Consider the following 21,621-nt stretch of genomic DNA (forward strand, 5'->3'; position numbering starts at 1 on the left):
ATTATCCCTTTGATGCAATGACCTCAAAACCTAGGCAAAACTCTGCTACGATACCCATAGTGCCTTGAAATCTACTAGCCATCAGCGACGCCTAAATGCCTTCCAAATAAATAGAAAATGAGAGAGGAAAGTGTTTGTTGAGATTTACAATTTAAGCTCTCGGACCCTATTTATTGACGACGATCGGAGATTCCGAATGGACTTCAGATATTCCGATCTCTAGCCACCGAGCGTGTGTACTCGATTGGACAATAAATTGCTACTGACGAAGTTCAGACCTTCAAAACTGGAGTTCGGAGCTTCCGATCTATCTCACGTCAATTCACCATTCAAAAAGCCCATATACTTTCTTATCCAAAGGAGATCGGACCTTTCGAACTCACCCTCTGTCACCTAAGTACAATGTTGCTTCCAAACTAGTTCGGTGCTTCCGAACTGTCCAATAACTTGAAGTCCTTGGAACAATTTACGATCATTTCGAATCCGATTTCAAACCTCTTAAATCCAAGTAGGAACCCCTTAATCATGTTTAGGCAGTTGATTAACTTAATTTATGAATCGGGATACTACAGGATGATGTTGATACTAATACTATTTTGGTCTAGACAAGTGTGTGAGCCACCCCATGATCAGATTCTCAGATTGTGCTATACTCATTGACGTCTAGTCTGAGCATGACTTGGTAGTTGACCAGTGACCCAACCATCTCATGTTGCATGCATCATGTTTGTTTGTATACTCATACTTCGTACTGGGAAATTATCGTTCATTTTCCTGGTGTTATCATGGACACCCCATAACGCGGGGCCGGTCTCAGGTTGAACAGAGCGGGAGGATAGCGCCATGGTTAGTTGCAGGGACCAGAGGCCGCCGGCAGTTTTATATGCTTACATTTAGGTTGTTATTGTGAATATGGTTGTATGAATACATTGGGTTTTCGTAACGGTTTTATTCTACTGATTTATCTTATACTCGATTTTTAAGTCTTCATAATTTACTCTGGTTATTAATTATTTTTTATTGAGTTAATTACATACTTAAGACCACTAGTTAGATGATTCGAGCTGAGTTACTACATGTCACATAGTTATGTCTGATATCGTTGTGTGTTTTAGTCATTTTGTTTGAACCTGATTCAATCTTAAATCGATCCCTATTGTCAAAATTACGTTTTCAAATTTCATTGGTAGTTTATTCCAATCAGAATTTAGATTAATAATTCCAAAAAACGTACTCTTTTAATTTTAAGTTGCATAAATTAAGTTTAATAATAAATATGTTAGTAGTTAATTAAATATCGATCTCTGTGAAAATGACTTGTACTCTAAATTGAGTATATTACAATTTAATCTAGTGTACTTACTAGTGTCAAACGATTCCGAAAATCAAACATCATGTCAATTTTTGATGTCATATATATTAAGAATTAGATGAAAACAAGAGAATGGAAGTTTAAAAATTTAAAAATGAAAAGAAGGTTAGTTCAATACTACCCTCGAGGCGATATCTTTAAGAGGCTGAATAAAATGACCATAATACAGTACTATATATAATTTTTCATGCATGACTACGTATTGGACGATGTAAAAAAATTAGATGTGGAACATATTACACAAGTCTACAACATCCCTAAGTGTATGATCGAATAAATTAATCTTTGCACGAGCGAGTGAGCGACACAAGATATGCCACCTACATAATTTTCCCGAATTAACTATTAAGAACAAAATAATAGAACGTATCAATATACACAAGATATGCCACCTACATAATTTTCCCGAATTAAGAACTAAATAATTGAACGGTTGGTATACGTGTTCAAGGGTCCATGTGATTCTATCTTCTGAAATTGGAATATATATGAGTATGATTATGTCCTAATTCATTTGATTAAATAGTTCCACGTATCAATATGCTCAAATTGACTGTTAAAGTAATGATTATTCCATCCAGGGTGGCATGAAAGTAATATTCAACATTAATCTATTATTTGAAGGTTCTCGTCATATTGAAGCGTATATGCTTTGCTTTTGTTTTGTTTTTTATTACAAAAAGGGAGGGGTATATGCTTTTCTTTGATTAATTATAGGTTAAAATTAACTTGATGATATGTGGGTATCGAAACAAACTTTTCTACTTGTGTCTCTATATATACGTGAGTATATATGCATATATATAAGTTATAAAAGTGTCAATCAAAGTCAGAAATTTACATTGTATATTGTCAAATTTATCTTTTAATTATACATTCTTGATATATTATGCCATTATATTTTTGTAAAATTAAGTGTGAATCAAGATCAAAGTTTTTCATAGTTTATTGTCAACTTTATTGTTTAATTATTATAAATAACTTTTTTTTGACAGAAAACCTTGTACTTTTATTATGAAATATCAGTCATTACAAGATTTATAAGTCAACTAGAAAAATTCTCGGACACCCAACAAAAAGGTGTAGGGGATGAACAAGAAAATTTTGCTAATGCATGGGCTACTCCATTAGCTGTTCTCCGAACATGAAAAAATGACACTATGTCGAGATCCAATATTTGAGATCTAATATTTGAAGCACAAAGACCCGCATAACTGAGATCCCCAAGAGGCTGAGTGAGTGTTTGCACCGCCAAAAGTAAATTCGAAGTAATAGTCACCTGTTTGTAGTCCTTCTCCTAAACAATCCTGAGTCCCTCTTTAATTGCCGATAATTCCTCCAGTACCACTAAGCTCGGTATTAAAATAAATTTACCAAACACAACAATAGGTTGACCCGCATGGTTACGCACCACCCCACCAATACCACAACAATTTGCAGCTTCATTAAAGCTTGCATCTACATCCATCCTCAGGTGGCCTGCTGGCGGCCTCTCCCAAGTCGTTGGAGACACAGATGGCATCCTAATCCTCTGAAAAGTCGTGGAGCATCGCCCGAACAAGCTCAATAACAACCCTTATCTCCGTTACATCCTCCGCATGAGACATCCTACACCTTTCCACCCATAACGACCACGTATGGCTCACAAACTTTTCAATCTCGCCGTGATTTGGCATCTCCATAAGCCGGAAGCAAATGTCTCGTGAATCAGTTAGTATTAGACATGATTTAAAGAAATTCCAAACCTCGTTATGGCTTCGGAACTTCTTCAATGACGGGCAGAAAAATAAAGCATGACAAGTAGTATCCTCGGAGAAGGACAAAGAGGGCATTGATCAGAGATCGGTACATGGTGGGAAACCAGATTCATTATTATAAATACTTGATATATTTACTGATGATTTTTTTTGTAAAATTATTTATTATGATAGAGGTCAAAATTGTCAAACTAAGTAATATTAGATATGATCCAATTTCAAATAAGAATTAAAATTATTTGGCATTTATTTGATTGTAGATAAATGAATTGAACATATTTTTCCACGAAAATCTTAATTCGAGAATATTGATATTCTAAAATTTGTTGATTTTATTTTCTTGTAGATGAAGTGTAATTACAATTTTCACAAAAAACCTAATTTGTAGAAGATTAAAACATCTAAATTCTTTTGTTTTATTTTTCTTGTATATAGAGTGAAAATTTTTTTCCAACAAAAACTTAATTTTTTTAACGACATAATGTTAATATCATTTATTTGACATACATTATTATTAATATTTAAAACAATGAATTAAAATAATAAAGTCAAATAGTTCAATTGCTTGTTACCGAAGTTGATGCCACGAAAAAGGCTTGACAATTAATTACAGTTCACTAAAGTGATACATGCATTATCTGGGGCTAATTGCATTAATCTCCCCTGTGAAAAGTCTAATAATCATAAAATCCCCTAAAAAATATTAATAGGTTAATGCATCCCTCAGTTTTTTAAAATGTAGCACATTTCACCCCTATGTTATACAAACTCGGGCACATTTATACCCTCTCATAGGGGTTTTTATGCTAATTTTTTTAAAACATAGGGTCTAACATGCTATTAATTTTACACAGGATGTTTTATGTCTTTTAGACTTTTCACAGGGGGTGTGGATGCAATTAGCCCGCATTATCTGATATAAAAGAGAGATATTTCTTATAAATACTTAATGAGTATTTATTGTATCTATATTCCTTTTTAGAAAAATAAAAGCAAATAATATTTTTCAAAACAATAATTTATTATTAAAATTTAACAATATATGATTGAGTACCTATAATTGTATTAATTTTAACTATTTATATATTTTTTTTCTAAAGAGTACATACTATAACAATTACTTTATGAAGATTATCTAACAATTAATAAATTAATTTCTGAAGATTATATTACAATTAACGAATCAATATTTTTACAAAAGATAGGGATTGATAAAACATGACGTCCAACAAATATATTGCTCATTAAATATGGAATATAAAGTAATAAAATACGATAACAATACAAGAATAAAGATCGAGGATAGTGAAATTATAAACATTTTCAACAATAAAAAATAGGTCATCCAAAAAAATAATTAAAGAATGAAGATATAAAAATGCAAATGATTATTGACGACAATATCAAAAAAATTGATATTGAATATTATTAAAATATTGCTTCTTTCAAAAAGAAAAAAATACGGATGAAAAAATAAAAAATCATGAAAGAAATAAAAGATCAAAATATAAAGGTGGAAAACATTTAACAATAATTTAATAAAGTTTAGAAATTTCTATATAATATGTTTATTTTTTCATAAATCAATAGTAGTAAAACAAGTAGTTCGACAATATGAATTATATTTTTTTCCTTATCTTAAGTTTATTTTAATTATACTATTATGATATCATCCGCATATTATATTTTTAAAATTTTTAATTCATACCAAAATTATAAGATTGACCATTAATATGTTTTCAATAATTATAAATTCATTTATATTTGAAACACATAAAAGTATTTGAAAAAATATCATAGGAATGCATTTTATAATATATATATATATATATATATATATATATTATACTTATATTACAAGAAATTTACTATTGACTCATATAACTTGAAAATCATTAATTTAAAACATTTTTCTAAACTTATTTCTTTAACAACTCTTATCGACAATGGAAGTATGCTCCCTATATGCATTGCACGTATTTTTTCCTAGTATATATAAACACACTCACACACACTTACTGTAGTAACTCGTATTCTATTTTACAACCTTAATTAGTTAAACATGATTAAGAGAATTCAATTTAAATTAACCAATTGATTAATCGGATCAAAAATGTAGAATCAGGACTTCGGAACCACCAGAGAGATACGACCTTCTGAAGTAGGTTCAAAAGCATCGAACTTTCGAACGTGAGATCGGAGCTTCCGAAGGTTAAGCCATGCACACTAGTGATGTGTCTCCAGGGTTTGGACACGCAGACATATGCAGGAGATCGGAACTTCCGAAGGGTGAGATCGAAGCTTCCGATCAGGGCAGTTCATCACGTGGTAGACATGCAGAGGTTGGAGCTTTGCAATTCAACGTGTGTTTGAGGTGTATCAATGTGTATCAATGTATATTCTTATGGTTTCTAACCTTATACTCGACATACGGATATTAGCAAAGTGCTACGGGGGTTGTAGCAAAGATGTGATAAGACAGAGCCTTCGATAACAAAGGGCTTACTACAAAAGCAAGTATAACCTTATAACCTTAATAGTATTAGGGAGTATCTATTAGCATAATTTTGGCTTTTAGATCAATAATAGTGATATGGTAATTATTGTCTTGTAAGCTTGGACCCTAGACTGTTGCAACTAGGACTGCCATAGTGATGTATGTAAGTATTGACTGAGATTACGAGCGAGTATGCATACTTATATGTTGCATTTATGTTCCATGATATATGTTTTACTGCTTTGATATATTTTGTTTCATGTGCATATTCATGTTGAGCCGAGTCTCTTTCGAGATAGCCTTAGTAGTAGGGTCGCTCAGCCATATATTCCTTGTTATATAGTCTGGAACTGAGAGACGTCGTGATTACGGGGACTGATGCTATGGGGGATAATACGAGTATGTGGAGGTACCCAACGGAATTGACCCCAGATGGTACTACATACTCATTGTTGCCCAGACTAAGCAGATATCGTGTTAACCAGTACCCAATCATTTGCATGTATCATACGAGGATTGTATACTCGTGCTTATCGTATTGAGCATAGTCTCTCATGTCCAGTGTTTTGTTTCTTAAAAACTCTATTCGACGAGACAAGTATCAGGTTGGGCGACGTCGGTGGGTCGAGGCAGGGGTGTAGCTGGTGTTGTGGACGTAGTGAGTCATTAAGTCAAGTATTGTTATTACTGATTTTTGATATGGTTGTTAAAACAAGTAATTATCAATTGGTTTAGTTATCGGTTGTATCTTTTCGGTTTGGCTTGTAAACATGGTTCTTAGTTTCCGTTGTTATTATAATTATCGCTTGCTTAAGTTATTTTGATATTGCACGCTTAACAAGACTAGTAGTAGGTGATTCGGGTACGGTTATGGTATCAGAGCATGCGTAGGAGTTTTTGAACTTAGGTTTGAATTTTTGGGTTTTTGATGACCAAAAATCGTTTCAGATGGTCGGTAGAGACAAGAATCGGTAGCGTAGGTCGTCGACGAGATGATGATGCTCATAGACATCCTCATGCGCACCGCCATCACTGCGAGGATAGAAAACATTTTGATATGCACAAATTTCTTCAGATGGGGACTAAACCTTTAATGGGAGGCGAGACACCGGAGGCAGGTGAGGATTGGCTTGAGCGCATGGAGAGATGTTTTCGTGATTTTGACTGATCGGAGGAGCAGATGATGGAGGCCTTTTCTTTTCTCTTGGATATGTTGGAGAACGGCGATCAGATCAATCAGAATTGATACCCGGTGTAGCGAAAGTTTAAAAATTTTATATGGAACGATTCCATAATGGGTATCAAAACTTTACGATTAAATTGTGTGTGTAAAAATTAAATAACAATTATAAATTTTTACCTCCAATCTCGAATCGAGATTATGGACACCAACAGATTGCTCTGCTCTTGTTGTATCTCCCAGGAACTGATGGACGAACTGTTCTTCAAACAGGTCCACGAACAAAGATTTAATCCCTCTGATAGATTGCACTAGAAAATCTATCAGAAGTTTCTACGAAGAGAATTAAAGAATTTGATCCGTTAAACCAGACTGCAAATTCAAAATTCACAGGCTGGATTTTCCCGACAGAGAGAGGGAGGGGGCGGCCACTTAGAGAGAAAAACAACTAGGTTTTCGAAAATTATGACCTCTGTTGTATAATTTCTGTACTGCAATAACTTATTTATAATGTGGGCTGCTAACAGCTTAGGGCCCATTAGTCATAAGTTCAAGCCTGACAAGCAAAGCCCGCATGTTCAGAAATTGATATAAAATTCATCGTGACTCAGATTGATAAACCAATTTCACCAATGTTTACAGAAACCATTTCTGCATCTTTTAAAGTCAAGATAAATTTTTCTGAATCCGTATTCAGTGATTTCCAAAAATGCCCATCCCTATGTCATTTTAGAAAATCTTACTCCTCTTCTCTTAAATAAGAAGTCCCACTTCTTTGTTCATTAAATTTAACTCTTTAAATTTAACTATCTCAATGGGGATTAAAAATCCATTACTCTGTGTGACCCTCAATGGTTCAGGGATACAGTTAGCCGTGGGCTCACAACTCCTTGTGACTCGGAACAACAATTTCCGACTTGCCCATCGAATCATGGTAAGAGCGCCTAGCAACATCGCCCCATGATTCCCTAGGTATCACTGATAGTGCCTGCAATAACCAATAGATTTTGGTTAGCGTACAGTACGGTCCCTTCATCCATATATCCCGATCGAATCAACAACCATTGGTAAATCGAGAGTCGTTCGAGATTCGATAACTATGCAATACATCTTGAAGATCAAATAGTGACATCGCATGTGCTACTAAGAAACCATTTCTTAAAATACATCATGTACTCTGGCCAGAGATTCGTCACACTAATATCTCCTCAGATTGCATAGGATATCCACACTCGCAAGTATGTGGTGAATCCTTGACAACAAAGCATCTACTCCTATATGTGTTGTAACTGTACCCAATCCCGACACCTGATGACCCCAATAGAGTCGGTAAACGAGTCAAAGTACAGTACTAGCATATAGAGTCTCAATGATGTTTCAAGTAGTAAGGACTAATGGTGTACAACCAAAACCGCGGACTTTATCCACTCGATAAGTGATAACCACTTGGAAAGTCCGGATAGGGTAGTTCGATCATTCATCGTATGAATATCCATTTGCATGCTTTGAACATCTCTATGTTCCATACCAATGAAACGTGGTACTCGGCATCGCAAATGCTAGTCTCAATCTCGAGCGATCCTTATCCTTATTAACGGACGGCTCAATCGACTAGGAACCATTTAGAATATACAGTGACTATAAGATGTGTTTCATGATAGACATCCCCATGTTCTACCACATCTTACATACACTATAGTATATTCAAGGTCTTTATTAAAACAACAATAGTATATCACAATATAACAATATGAAGAAAGATAAAGTCATTGCCATTAATAAAAGTGTAAATTATATTAAACAAAATATTGTTTATACAAAGAGTCATCAAAGCCCTTAGCCACAAGTTGGCTCACCGGGCACCCACTCTTTCAGGATGGTCATGCCCACAAGTGGTGGAGGCCCTTTTCAGCATAGTTGCTCCAGGAGCAAGGTCGTGTCTTGTGGATTGACTTCCGTAGATTGTTCAAGCAATTGCATTTTGCCCTAGTCCTCCGCCAGGTGAAGGCGATCGAGTTGCTCAATCTGAAGCAAGGGTCCATTATTTTCGATGAATACCAACATAAATTCATCAACATCATACCGTTTTGCCTTTATATTGGTCCCAGTTCTGAGGCAAAGTATGACCACTTCTTGCAAGGTCTGAATCAAGAGATCTTTGACCATGTCACTGTCTGTGATGACCCCACTTATTATGAGGGTCTAGTGAACTGTTGCCAACAGGTGGAGATAAAATGTGAGCTGAGTGAGGTTTTGGCAGTGTGCTTAGTTATTTAAGAAGCAGGGATCTACGTCATCTTCTTCTGGATCCGATGGAGTTTTCCATTTTGGCAAGAAGAAGAAGAAAGGCCGTTGTGAGAACCGTGAGAGAAGGAACCCGTTTGATTAGTGTCATCATGTTTCCAGTGCTTGTTTCTTATGCATAGGATGGGCCATATGAAGAAGGATTGTCCTAGCCGGGGTGGGTTGGGTAGTGGTTCTGGTTCTCAGGCTACCATCCAACAACATCCTCAGTCTTCATCTCATGGTCCATCCAACTTGAGTTCTGCCCGTAGTATGGGGTGTCCAAAACCAAAACAGAGGACTTGAGCTAATAACGCTCAGTATGAATGTATGAGTATACACATGCTTTGAATGCTAAATGCAAATTAGGAGTATCGGAAACCTATCATGGTAGAAACTCTTTCTCAACAAATGGCACCATTGTATGTAGCACACTGGGCCATCACATCAGGAGGTACTCCCATACCATAAGAAATGCGTGGAATAACCAGGCCCAAATCCATGGAATCCATCCACTAAACTTTGGGGCTGAGCAACCCCTCTACAGGTAATATCAAGATGTAGTCATGACATAATAAATGTACATAAGTCAGGCCATGAAGACCATGCAAACATATAAAATAAATAATTAACCAGGGTATCTCGGATAGTAGGTCCTTACCTAAAAATAAGCAACCTAGCGATACTGGCTCTCTAGTCCAAGTTTATAAGAAGACAATCACCGTATCACTAAACATCTACTAAAAGCCTTAACAAGAATAATAGCTACTCGATGAAGCTAATCATATTCAAGCCATATACCTGTGTCCATAGTCAGACCTATGATGGATGTTGTGAAAATTTTTAGCAAGCGTACGAGTGTCAAGTTTTAATATAGTGATAAAATCAGATATTGATCCCACAGGGAGTAAATTGAAAATATTTAGTACTTGTAATTAAAATAGTCTAAACTTTATCTAGAAAATCAATAATTCAGAATTTTGCAGAAAAATAAAATAACAATGAAGTTTTGATAAGCACGCACAAAAATTTCAGAAATAATCAATCAGAGAAAAATAGTCTAGAGGTATATATTTTACCTAGTTTCAACAACAATCAATCCTAATTAATTATTCTTCATGAATTCCAGTCAATTAATAGCCAAGAACACTTAAGTTTATTATTTTCCTCTCACGAGCAACAAATAATTTTTATCAACTACAATTCAATTCCAATATCCCTATTAAGAATTTATCGCAGTGATCTATCACAAAACAATGTTCTTTTTAAAAGCTCTGTTAAAATTATACACTCTCCCGAGCTATATAAATAATTAACAGTGTATTTCCTATTGGTCCTATTTAAAACCTCCTCTCCCGAGTGTCAGATTTCAAATAAATATTACAAATCAATTATTGATCAGATAATTGAGAAGACAATCAATTCTAGAAAAAACAATTAATCTAGAAGAAACTCAATTAAAAAAAAATCAAAAATTCATGAAAGTGTCTACACCAGATTCCATCCGACCTCTAGACTATAAAAATTTAGTTCATAATAAAATTCTAAATAAAACAAAACATATTCAAAAATTCAAACATGAATTCAGAATTAAATAAATGAAATAAAAAAAACAAATCCGTCGTCGACGTCGTTTCCGGTCTATCAAACTCCGTCTTCGTTCTTCAAATAAAGCTTCAGAATTCTTCACAAAAATCTCACGATCAAGCCCTGATCTCTGATTTGTACGTGTAATTGTGTGTGGCGGCTCTCCTTCTAATTGCACGATCACAATCCCCTTTTATATGTCATCACAAAAGCTTAAGAATCAAGCCCATAAAAATTGCCCGAAATAATTAAAATCTGAAATCTCGATCGGGGCGGGAGCTCAGTTAGCGGCGCGGGCGCGCCTTCAGTTCGCAATTCCAATTCTCAGATTTCACAAGACATTGCGCGTTAGCTCTTTAATTCTCTCGTTAGCGCTAACTTAGCGCTAACAATGGCCCAATAACAAAATCCCATTAACCATTTTCTTCTTTTCTTTTCTTTTATTCTTTTCTTTTCTCCTCCTTTAATTCTTCTTTTCTACAAATTTTCCAAAATTCCCTACAATCACAAAAATAACAAAATACCCACATAAATATGCTCGAAACAAACAATTAACAATTAAAATCATATATAAATTAAGTGTATAAAATACACTTATCAAATACCCCCAAACTTAAATGTTTGCTAGTCCCGAGCAAAACTATTCAAAACCAATAAATTCCAAAAACTCATTCTATCAAACCAACAAGAATAGTCAAGAAATATTATGGAGCAATGGCCTCAGCAGTGATTTCAAAAATTCATATCCAATCTCATCCAACCTACTAACACTCTCTTGAAAGTTTCAGTCATAACAAAATAACCTCATAAACTCACAAATCTCCGCAACTCACGTTTCAAAACACCCGTATCCAAATTCAATTTACACATTCATAGATCATGAGGACTTTTCAAGGTAGCATGGGATCAAATATAGGATATAAAATAAAAAACACTCACAATTAAGTAAATTTGAAGAATAATAGTGTGTGCGTATTTAGATCAAAATTCATAATCATTAAAAGCTTCAATCAACAGTCCATAGGCTAAATTCTCGCAACTCTTCTCCACTAGTATATTGGGCAACTGAGACTCGGTCAATATGACATAATCAGCTTATAACGTAAGGTCTGGCTCATGGCTACAAACAAAGGATAAGAACTCAAAATCTAGAGTAATTTATATTTATGATTAAACTCTAATTTTGACTCCTTTTCATTCACAATTTCACAATTATTTTCACTTCAGTTCAATTATTTTTAAATTTTTTTCACAACTATTTCACAACTTTTTCTTTTCTACTACCTTTTTCTTTTCACAACTACCTTCTTCATTTCAATTCATCCACCACACCATTCCATTTTCACAAATAAAACTAGGAGCATATAACATTTTAGCATTCAAATTACTCTCTTAAAGGTAGGAAATAATGTTTAGGCTATTCAAGTAGTCAATTTAGGACCTTGAAATAATGACAAATGGAGGTTTATCACACGTTTACACGCATGCTATTCGATTTTCAATAAAATTCAAACAAGGTACTAAGGATAAAATAAATTAATCGGTAGCTTGAAAGACTCAAACGAATTCAGAAAAATCGCCTAAATCATTCCTAATCTCAGTTATGCCCGTATTTTGCCTCGAAGAGTGTCCGAACTAGTTCTAGACAAGTCTCAATCAAAAATTAAATCATACAAATTCAATCAATGCAGAAAAAATAATCATCAACAGTAAACGATGATTTTCCAACAAATTTCAGAATTTTCGTACCTCAATATACTCATATACGTGTAGGCTCAAATAGGCAACTAAGGATAAAATAATTCAATAAAAATTAGGCCCAAAAATTCAAACAATGTCTCAATCATATCTATGTCTGTATGTCTCAAAAATCAGATTCAAGTATTAATCACAGAGTATATAGAAAATTGTTCATCTAATTAGTTCCATTTTTTCAAAAATATTTTGTCAGATAGGTAGAAAATTATAGATTTCAGTTATAGCACAAAAAAATTTTCTATCATCATTGACCATGATTCTAATTATTTCTCTACTTCTTTTAAACTCAACTCTCATTTAACACAACAAATAAATTCAACAAAAAATTTTTTATCTATGAAGCACACAATAAAACTCAACTGTATCAGACACTGATTCACCCCCCAAACTTAATGTAATCATTGTCCCTAATGATTAAAAATCAATAAAAATAACAAGGGACACGGGACGCGTACCTTCGACACCGAGCATCAGTACTCGGCGATATAAACTTCATGGCGATGAAAAAAATAATGTCCAACATGTAGAACACTATCAGAAGCCGATCATCAGAGAAAATTGAAGAAGCACAACATGAACATCCAATTTAACCTTCAAGATACGAAAGAAAAGTGAATCCCAAAACAATAAAAACAATATCAAACTCTTAATATCTAAGGAGAAAAAAAAATGAGTGCTCGGAATAACGAGTTTCAGATATTCGATCATGCATGGTGTGTGCCCCTTAGAAGTTGATTAGCGCATTGGAAGCATGGTTTTGTGGAGAATGCAATTTCACAAGGTTGTGCGCCCTTGATAAACTTGTTAACACAAAATCTTGGACAGCTGGTAAGCATGATCACGCATGAGTTGTTGCACTCTTCGGGAAGCTATCGAGCTGGATGAGGCACGCTTGGTTGATTGCTGTAATGCAAGGAGTAGTGTGCGCAGCTGAGTTACATTGCTGGGAGCTGCAGATATGGAGATCAATTGCGCATGTAGCTGCTGATGGGGGCTATTTAGCGCATGGTTCTTTGGTGTAGGAGAGCTGGTTAGCGCAAGGTGACAAAGCTGGGATGCGAGATAGCTCTACAGGGAACACTAATGGTGTTGCTGTAGCACAATTATGCGAATAGGGAGGCGCGATAGCGCAGGTGGGAAGGCTGCTGGGGAGCGCGATAGCTCTAAGGGGAGCGCTGATGGTCGTCGCTCTTCGTTTGCGCGTTAGCACATGTTTTGGTGCAGCTCGGAAGCACGATAGCGCATGACAAGCGCTGTTCAGTAGCGCGATTATGCAACGTGTAGCGCAGTTCGTGTATAAGCGTGGAATAGAGGAAGCGCGGGCGCTCAAGATGAGTGGCGCGGGCGCGCCTCTAGTTCGCAAATCAAGCCAATTTCTCCCAGGGTATTGCGCGGGCGCTCAGATTAATGGGGCGGGCGCGCCGTCTGCTCGAATTTGAGATTTCTTGAGCATGAAAATTTTTGAAAATTAAGAAAAATTAAGCTTTAAAATTTTATTATAAAATACTTTAAAATAAATAAATAACAAAAATTAAATAAACTGAAAATAAAAGAAAATAAAATAAAAGAAAATGCTTGGATTGCCTCCCAAGTAGCGCTTGGTTTTAAGTCGTCAGCCCGACTTTCACCGGTGTTAGATCTTCCCTTTCTCTTTTACTCGCCAAATAAATTCCATGAACCGCCTTTTAAATTTTGCTTTCTTGTTCTTCGTGACTTTCTTTGTTGATGAACTTGGCGCTTTACTCTTTGATTCAACCTCAAAATCTGCTCTTGGACAGCTCTTCAACTTCACAACCGGTTCAATTAAGCAAAATTCTTCTATGGGTGGATTGGGTGCTTTCGTGAATAAGTTGAATATCATTCTCTTGCCTTCTACACCCATAGATAATTCACCCTTCTTAACTTCGATCTTGGTATCCGCAGTGGCCAGGAATGGTCTCCCCAATATTAGTGGCATATTTGTATCCTCCACCATATCTAGCACAACAAAATCCGCAGGAAAAATAAATTTATCTATTTTTACCAAAACATCTTCAATAATTCCAAGCGGATATGTAATCAATCTATCAGCCAACTGCAATGCGATCATTGTGGGCTTCACCTCACCAAGTCCTAAGCTCCAGGATCCTTAAGTTTCTGTGGCATCTTCTTTTGTAGCACCGCACTGCACTCTTCCGTTAAATTCACCACCTCGTTCTCTAGCAGCCTCCTCTTCTTGGACATCACCTCCTTGATGAACTTCACATAGTTCGACATTTGCTCCAAAGCATCAGCAAAGGGGACGTTGATGTGAATTTTCTTGAAAATCTCCAAGAATTTGGAGAACTGCTCATCCAACGCCTTCTTCTTGAACCTTTGTGGGTAGGGGAGTGGCGGCTTGTACATCGGTTTCGAGCCAGGTTCAGGCTCCTTCTCTTTCTCCTCGACTTTTTCCTCAAATTTCTTCTCCGCAACAGTAGGGATTTGGACTTCAACTTCTTTGCCACTACTCAACTCGATGGCATTGCACTGCTCCTTGGGATTTACTTCAGTGTTGCTAGGTAACTGGCCGCGGTTATTATGCTTCAGTGCGTTTCTCCATGGATTGAAGTACAACACCAATGTTGGCCATGTGCGTTTCCAAGCTGTCAAGGCGATACTCAGTTCTCGCCATTCTCTTACTGATTCCTGCACAAAAGTACTAACCACATCTTTCAAAGAAGGCTTACCCTCATCCTTGTTTGTATTGAACCCCGGAGGATTCAACACATTTTTTTGTTAGCATAAGAAAAATTTTCATGATTTCGCAAGCTAGGATGATAAGTATTAGGGACAGGGTTACCTCTGTAAGCTCCATAACCTCGGTATCCATTAGGATTGATATAATTAACTTCTTCTGGGATATATGATCCTTCAACTCCATTTGAATCTGCAACATGAATCTTATTCAAAGAAGCTAACTGTGTAGTCAGTGCAGATAATTGAGCAGTGATGGATGTGAGAGGATCCACTGCATACACTCCAGCTGGCTTCTTTACTCCCATACGCTCAGATGGCCATTGAAAGCTATTGACCGTCATCTGTTCCAGCATCTCGTAGGCCTGTACACAGTCTTTTGCAAAAATAGTACCTCCAGCCGCAGAATCCACATTCATCCTCATAGGTGCATTCAGTCTGTTGTAAAACCACTCGATTTGTTCCCAATCTGCAAAATTGTGGTTAGGACAACGTCGAAGTAATTATTTTTACCTTTCCCACGCCTCGTATAGTTGTTCAGTATCCATCTGTCGGAAGGTGCTGATCTCTATCTTCAACTGGGTGGATTTGGAAGGAGGAAAATAGTTTTCAATAAATTTTTCTGCCATCCCCTCCCAAGTAGTAATGCTCCCTAAAGGCAGTGACTGCAACCAACTTCTTTCTTGATCCCTGAGAGAAAAAGGAAACAAGCGTAAATGAATAATATCCTTAGACACACCATTAATTTTTACCGTATTGGTTATCTCCAAGAAAGTGCGTAGGTGTAGGTAAGGATCAGTAGTGGCGCTCCCATTAAATTGGTTTGATTGCACCATGTTGATTAACGCCGGCTTTAGTTCAAAATTTTTGGCATTGATAGTTCCTCGAGCGATTCCAGAATAGTGAGTCTGGATCGTCGGCCTGAATTGATCTCTGATTGGCACCAGAGGAGCTTGTTGTGCTTCTTCTTCAGCCATGTTCTTGATTTCTTCTCTTCTAATTCTTCTCAAAGCACGTGCAGTGCGCATAGACTGCAATTAAAAATAAGAAGAAATTAATTAGTAACTTAAAATAAAAGAAATAAAACTCTAAATTAAAATCTAGACTAATTGGTAACAAGACTAAAAAAATAATCAAAATTTACTCCCCAGCAACGGCGCCAAAAACTTGTTGTGAAAATTCCTCGCAAGCGTACGAGTATTAAGTTTTAATATAGTGATAAAATCAGATATCGATCCCACAGGGAGTAAATTTAAAATATTTAGTAATTTTAATTAAAAAAGTCTAAACTTTATCTAGAAAATCAATAACTCAGAATTTTGCAGAAAAATAAAATAACAATGAAGTTTTTATAAGCACGCACACAAATTTCAGAAATAATCAATCAGAGAAAAATGGTCTAGATTTATAGATTTCACCTGGTTTCAACAACAATCAATCCTAATTAATTGATCTTCATGAATTCAAGTCAATTAATAGACAAGAACACTTAAGTTTATTATTTCCCTCTCCCGAGCAACAAATAATTTTTATCAACTACAATTCAATTCCAATATCCCTATTAAGAATTTATCGCAGTGATCTATCACAAAAAAATGTTCTTTTTAAAAGCTCTGTTAAATTATACACTCTTCCGAGCTATATAAATAATTAACAGTGTATTTCCTATTGGTCCTATTCAAAATCTCCTCTACCGAGTGCCAAATTTCAAATAAATTACAAATCAATTATTGATCAGATAATTGAAAAGACAATCAATTCTAGAAAAAATAATTAATCTAGAAGAAACTCAATTCAATAAAAATAAAAAATTCATGAAAGTGTCTACACCAGGTTCCATCCGACCTCTAGACTATAAAATTTAGTTCATAATAAAATTCTGAATAAAACAAAACATATTCAAAAATCCAGACATGAATATAGAATTAAATAAATAAAATAAAGAAACAAATCCGTCGTCGACGCCGTGTCCGGTCTATCGAACTCCGTCTTCGTTCTTCAAATAATGCTTCCGAATTCTTCACAAAAATCTCACGATCAAGCCCTGATCTTTGATTTGTACGTGTGATTGTGTGTGGCGGCTCTCCTTCTAATTGCAAGATCACAATCTCCTTTTATATGTCATCACAAAATCCCAAGAATCAAGCCCATAAAAATTGCCCGAAATAATTAAAATCTGAAATCTCGATCGGGGCTGGCGCTCAGTTAGCGGCGCGGGCATGCCTTCAGTTCGCAATTCTAATTCTCAGATTTCACAAGACATTGCGCGTTAGCTCTTCAATTCTCTCTTTAGCACCAACTTAGCGCTAACAATGGCCCAATAACAAAAGCCCATTAACCATTTTCTTCTACTGTTCGTTCTTTCCTTTTCTTCTTTTCTTTTCTTTTGTTCTTTTCTTTTCTCCTCCTTTAATTCTTTTTTTCTACAAATTTTTCAAAATTCCCTACAATCACAAAAATAACAAAACACCCACAAAAATCTGCTCGAAACAAACAATTAACAATTAAAATCATATATAAATTAAGTGTATAAAATACACTTATCAATGGCGATTGCCTCAACATATAGGCAAAACTCCGCTAAAATCCTAGTAGCACCTCGCTATCGACTGGCCTGCAAAACGACGCCTGAAATCCACTATAATATGGAAGGATACGAGAAGGAAAATAAGGAAATGAGCAAGGAAGAATGAGCTCTCGTCCCTTATTTATACCACGATCGAAACATATGATCCCTAGTTCGGAGCTTTTGAATGCACTTCGGAACTTACGATTGGCCTTCCGAATGCCCTTTACAAAATGTGTGTCTCTAATTGGACAACACACTATTGCCGACATAGTTTAGATCTACCAAACTCTAGTTCGGAACTTGTGGACACTCTCAAGTCTGATCACCCAATCAAAACTCATATCCTTTCTGACTGACACAAAATTGGAGCTTCCGATATGCAGTTTGGTGCTTTTGAGCTGCTCTGTACTTTCGATAACCAACTTTATCTTCCAAACTAGTTTGCTTCCAAACAACCCTTCAGAGATTCCGAAATGTCCCAACACTTGAAACCCTTGAAACAATTTTTGATCATCTTGAATCCGATTTTCAAATCCTTAAACCCAAATGAGAACCTGTTATTAGGATGTATGTTATCTTAATTAGGAGTCGGGAAACTACATTCTTCCTAACTTAAGAGATTTTGTCATCGAAATCCAAGATAGGATAATCAGAACAATAACACAACTACTGCTCAAGAAAACAAAAATACAATCATAATAACTCAAGATGCTCGGGACGCATACGACTCTCTAACTCCCAAGTTGTTTCCTCTGTGCCTCGGTGCAACCACTGAACCATAACTAGAGGAATAAGTTTTTTTCGAAGTACCTTTTCCTTATTTTCGAGAATCCTAAGCGGTCTCTCCATGTACGACAAATCATGTTCTAGCTGAATCTCTGTTGGAAGCAGAATGTGTGACTCATTTGCAATATACTGGCGGAGTAACGATACTTGGAACACATTGTGAATGCTTAAAAGATATGTTGGTAATGCCAAATGGTGTGCCACATTTCCAACCTTTTTTAGTATCTCGAACGGACATTATGAATATAGGCACTAACTTGCCCTTCAAATCAAACTTCATCACCTTTTGGAAAGGAGATACTCATAGGAAAACATGTTCTCTCGCCTCAAAATACAATGGTCTATGCTTGGTTTTGGCATAACTTGCCTACTTGTCTTGCGTGGTATTGATCCTTTTCTTTATCAATTCAACCTTGCCCACGATATGCTGGATCAGTTCCAGTCATTCAAACTATCTCATCCCTACCCCATCACAAAATAAAGGTGTCCGAAAACGACGACCGTAAAGAGCTTTGAATGGTTCCATGCCAATACTACGATGATAGCTATTGTTGTAGGCAAACTCTATCATTGGCAAGTGATCCTTCCATGATAACCCAAAATTCATCACTGAAGTCCTCAAAATATCTTTTAAGGTCCGAATAGTCATCTCGAACTGATCATCAGTCTCTGGGTCTCTGGGTGATGAAGTACTCCAACAAATATCTTCATTATTATTCTTTGTTAAAAATAATCTCTTACTCTTCTAGTTTAAGTAGTTTGAATTAATTTGGTTAATTTTTAGTTTTAGTTATAATTTTTCAAAAAATTTCATTACTTTTGATAGAGAAATAGATAATAAATTATCGTTGAAATAGTACCTGAGGACGATACTCGTATTCAATACATTTTACTATAACTTGATTCGTGCACTTGCGATAATTTCGAGTGGAATTGAAGATATTTATATTTATTTTTAATTTCTAGTATTTGATAGATCAAGTTTTTGGCGCCGTTTTTGGGGTCTATTTATTACTTTAATTTGTTTTATTTAAATTTCTCTGTACCAATTTTAATCACTATTTTCATATGTGAACTGCATGATACTCTTGTAGTGCATGCAACATCCATTTGATCTGGAACTCATCCCTTTTGATCCTGAAATCGAGAGAACCTTTCGCAGGAGACAAAGGAAATAGAGAGAAGAAATGGCAGAAGAGGAACAACAAATGTTGAATGATAGAGATGCTGGAAATAATGAACCACCAATTTATAGATCCATTATGGATAGAGCCTTTCCATCCATTGAGGACGTAAGACCGAGCATAATTAGGCCAACAATTAGCAGCAAACCATTTTGAGATAAATCCAGCTATCATTCAAATGATTCAGAACTCAGTTCAATTTGGTGGGACAACAATGGATGACCCGAACACTCATATCGCAAATTTCCTAGAAATTTGTGACACTTTTAAGCAGTAGGGAGTTTTTGATGATGTTATTCGTTTACGGTTGTTCCCTTTATCATTAAGAGATAAAGCTAAAGCGTGGCTAAAAAATTTACCTGCAAGTTCAATTACTACTTGGGATTATCTGGCTAAATACTTCCTCACCAAATACTTTCCTCCATCAAAGTCAATGAAATTAAGAACAAATATCATTACATTTGCCCAAGGCAAACAAGAATCACTTTATGAAGCATGGGAACGCTTTAAGGATCTATTAAGGAGATGTCCACACCACAAATTACCCGACTGGCTTGTGGTACAAATTTTTTACAATTTCATTCCTCATGCTAATCGCACTATGTTAGATGCAGCAGCTGCTGCCAGAAATCTGTTACGAAAATCACCAGAAGAAGGATGTGATTTGATTGAAGAGATGACATCTAGCAGTTATCACCCTCAATCTCAGAGGAATGTTACGCGGAAGTCTGCAGGAATGCATCATGCAGACATTGGCAGCTCAACAGGGGGTAATGAATAAGAAAATTCATGAGCTAAGTTTGGGGAATTCTACAATGCGCATTCAAGAAGTGTGGTGCGAGAAATGTGGTGCTGAACATTTTACTAAAGACTGTCAGACTGGAAATCCATTCTATCAACCAAAGGGAGTTATGGATAACCATGTAGGAAATAAAAATCTCCCTAGGAATGATCCTTTCCTGAATACATATAATCCAGGGTGGAAACAATATCCAAATTTCTCATGGGGAGGACAAAACAACAAGCAATATGGAAATTATAATTACGGAAAACAACATCAAGAAGAGAAATCAAGCATGGAGCAGATGATGCAAAAGTTCATATCATCCACTGAGACAAGAATGCTGAATCAAGATGCATCAGTAAAGAATTTAGAGAATCAGATTTGGCAGTTGGATAAAGCGATGGCTAGTAGATATCCTGGTACCTTACCAAGTGACACTGAAAAGAAACCAAAAGAGCAGGTAAAATCAATCGGATTAAGAAGTGGGAAGAAAGTGGAGACTGAGAAGCATTAACCACAAGAGACAAAAGTAGTCACTATATCGGAAAAAGCAGCAGGTAACTCTTCTAACTCTACTTTTCCACCCACATCACAGTCAAACTTTTTTATTCCTCCACCTTTCCCTGCAGCTCTTAAAAAGACCAAGTTAGATGCTTAGTTTGCCAAATTCTTAGAGGTATTCAAGAAATTGAATATAAATATTCCCTTTGCCAACGCATTGATGCAAATTCTCAGCTATGCTAAGTTCTTGAAGGAGATTCTATCCAACAAGAGGAAATTGGAGGAACATGTGTTGGTCAGCTTAACAAAAAACTGCTCTGCACTGGTTCAGAACAAGATTCCACCAAAGCAAAAAGATTCAGGGAGTTTCTCTATCCCTTGCATGATTAGTGATGTGAATTTTCAAAAAGCTTTGTGTAATTTAGGTGCTAGCATAAATCTAATGCCATATTCTATTTTTAGGAAACTAGGTTTGGGGGAGCCAAAACCCACCAGGATGTCGTTACAGATGGCTGACGGGTCTATAAAATATCCAAGAGGGATAATAGAGGATGTACTAGTGAAAGTAGAAAAATTCATCTTCCCGGTGGATTTTGTAGTACTTGATATGGAAAAAGATTTGGATATGCCACTTATTATGGGAAGACC

At 35.9% G+C, this 21,621-nt stretch overlaps 1 non-coding gene across 1 annotated transcript; it reads right to left on the reverse strand.

The window, feature by feature from the left end:
• Positions 1–20,124: 20,124 nt before the first annotated feature.
• On the reverse strand, positions 20,125–20,231 carry LOC140894164 (small nucleolar RNA R71). Its single transcript, XR_012153711.1, has one exon. It is a non-coding gene; the product is annotated as a small nucleolar RNA R71 (small nucleolar RNA).
• Between the last annotated feature and the right edge of the window lie 1,390 nt (positions 20,232–21,621).

The sequence above is a fragment of the Henckelia pumila genome, chromosome 3 (assembly GCF_033568475.1).
Source record: "Henckelia pumila isolate YLH828 chromosome 3, ASM3356847v2, whole genome shotgun sequence".
Lineage (NCBI taxonomy): Eukaryota > Viridiplantae > Streptophyta > Magnoliopsida > Lamiales > Gesneriaceae > Henckelia > Henckelia pumila.